Source organism: Dufourea novaeangliae, unplaced genomic scaffold (assembly GCF_001272555.1).
Source record: "Dufourea novaeangliae isolate 0120121106 unplaced genomic scaffold, ASM127255v1 scaffold345, whole genome shotgun sequence".
In the NCBI taxonomy this organism is placed as follows: Eukaryota; Metazoa; Arthropoda; class Insecta; order Hymenoptera; family Halictidae; genus Dufourea; species Dufourea novaeangliae.
Window position 1 is genome coordinate 49,688 of NW_015374226.1, and position 2,845 is coordinate 52,532.

Here is a 2,845-nt window from a genome sequence, read left to right on the forward strand (position 1 = left end):
CGTCTGCGCTTCGATGTACCTACGGTACACACACTTCTCATTTCAGGGCCGTCGTATGTGTATATGCGCATGTATACTGAATGTCGTTATTCTCATGAAAATTACATACTTTTTATCATAATTCTATGTACTAGATACTATTTACTATAATGTACTGCATATGTTCGTATATTTATATGTTACATTAAAAGTTTAGGTACATGTACAAATAGATGAATATAATATTGAAGGAAAGACGTATTATTATTATTACTACTGTATATAATGCAAAATACGTTCACATATATGTAGTTGTTGTAATACCGCAATGTGAATATTAATAATCTATCAATGAATATATTATATATATATATATATTTGGATATTACACGTATAATATATATTAATAATAACACATTAATGTTATTACTAGTATTATTAATAATTGTTAAATATACTTACTGCACTCCACTCTCAACTTGATTTGGTATTACATTTTCAATGGGTTCCATGAATGATAGAGCCATACCTGTACCCTGCAAAATAAGCAGTGTAGACAGTGTAGTTCGTAATGCTGTATTCACGGCGGCGGTGTACAAGCGTTGACGCGAGGAGTTGTGTTTCGTTCGATTTCTGAGAATCGTCGTAAGTTTCAAGTGATTCGATAGTAGACGGCACAGGCCGTGGCGAAATTGAAGTGCAGAACCGTGCATTGTTACGAATACAAAAAACTGAAGCGATGAAAATGTTCATTTCGGAAAAAAAGAGATCGACATTCGTACTCGTTTAGGGTATGTAATAGTATAGTAGTGTGCGATATAACAACACAACAGTAGGGAAGAGTGGGGGACTTTCAGTCCCTTGACATGCTTCCGAAAAACAATCCAGAAACCTGTGCACTCTCCTTGTTGACTGTTATCCTTCCAGATTTTCCGCGTGTTGTGTTCTAACACGTGTTTATTATCAACGATCCTGGACGTTTTGCTAAATGTTGCATCAACATTTGCACAATCGTAACGTAATTATTTAATCTGATTTTCTGTACTACGTTGTTGGATCCGCCCTAAGAAATGTAGGTATATAGTTCTGCCCTCCTTAGTTAAAATGTCCTACCTAGCAAATTATTATTTTTCAAAGTTTTTCGAAATATTTGGAACTACATATATTGACCCCAGAGCCAGAGGTATTAAGTCACACTTTTCAAAGTTTAGAGGAGAGCATATCAGAGGTGCGAAAACCTTGTAACTTTTGGAACCATTCAGTGAGAATCGAGCGAGAAACAATCACTACCTTGGAACTATTGAATGGATTTAAGACAAGTTTTTATATGTAGAATTAATTCCTCTATGTGATGGGCTTTGCACTGTTTTAAAAATATGAATTTACTATCATGTTTAGATCATTATGTACCTATATTAACTACTTTGAACAAAATAATTTTTATGTGAAATGTCATTTTTTTAAAAAGTGGACTTAAAATCTGGCTCTAGGGTCCAAATATGTTTTTTACTTTTTAATTATAGTTAGAATGTCCCGTCTGCTTTGTAGAACCCTACAAACAATCTAATTTATTTAATGTAACTGCTATTCAGATGATTTTACCAGCTTAGATTCTCCTATGTAACATCTACGAAGTTAGATTATCATAAATTATCACTTGAATTTGAAAATTTAATTAGGAGATTAAAGCCAATCATGCCAGTAAATTCACTTGCTCTTTGGAAATCATTATCAATTTCTAACAATAGTAATGACAATTATAAGTGTTATGTTTAAATTGCTTATGTCTCAGTTATGTATGTTCAAGTTGTGTATAAAAAGCATAAAAACATGATTCAAATTTTTTCTTGTATTAAACTGTCCTATGATAAAAGACAAGGACGGCACAAAGAAAATTATAAAACCTTTTCTTTCTCAGGTGTTTGAAAATATTAGTTAGGACAATTGAAGGAGGACAAAATTGGTACTTATCTCATTTCTGTATCATGCAAGCACCAGTGCCTTTGGCAGATCTTGTCACAAATATTTCGGTAAATATTTAGAATAGGGAAGACAGCTCTGATGACCTTGAACTTGACATATATTGTCAAGGACACCCTCCTCAGTGACCTGCAGGACGTTTTAGCCGCCGCTCGTTTTTGGTTAAAAAGTAAAAAGTTATAAACAAAAAAGTATGCAAAATGTAGCAGTTATTTGGAGTATTGAAGGGAACCAATGACCTTGACTTTAACATTTGTTGTAGATGTCACTTTCCTGAGTGACCTTGGAAAAATTTTAGCAGTCGTTCTTTATATGTTAGAAAGTTATTAACAAATAAATTTTGCTATCCAAGGGTATATAATTAACTCCATAACTTAAATGTTTCCTAAATACATAGTCCTTGCGATTATTGACTCTTTATTGATATGCGATTATTGTCCAGGCGTCATCTCCACCACTGGGGGGGGGGGGGGGGGGGGAAACTCGGAAACCGCACACTTTGTTGCCACAGCGAGCCGAGACTGCTTCCCATTCACGAGCCGACGATTGAACGTTGGGAGCCCACAAAAAAGTTACATTCCCGAGTGTCGGTGAGACAATACTAATACGACGCAGTTTGGCTCATATTTACTTATGATTTATCAGAATCGATAATGAATGAACTAATATGAACTATTAACAGTTTCTACATGAGTAAATATGATCAAAATTATGTCATATTTCGTATCATTTTAATCAGAAAAATCTCACCAATATACTAGTAAAAGTTTCATTAACAACGAATCAAAAATAAAAAAGTTTCATCGTTGCATTAGCGTTTTCTCGCGCGTCGGGCAACAATGTATGCGCTCGATGGACCGCCGAACGGAGCGGGGGACTGTACGAC

General features: G+C 34.6%; 1 long non-coding RNA gene across 1 annotated transcript; it reads left to right on the top strand.

Annotated features, from left to right (window-relative positions):
* The first annotated feature begins 591 nt into the window (after nt 1–591).
* Nucleotides 592–2,105, top strand: LOC107192397. The gene is made up of 3 exons (XR_001516296.1): nt 592–770; nt 907–1,051; nt 1,898–2,105. It is a non-coding gene; the product is annotated as an uncharacterized LOC107192397 (long non-coding RNA).
* Nucleotides 2,106–2,845: the final 740 nt, after the last annotated feature.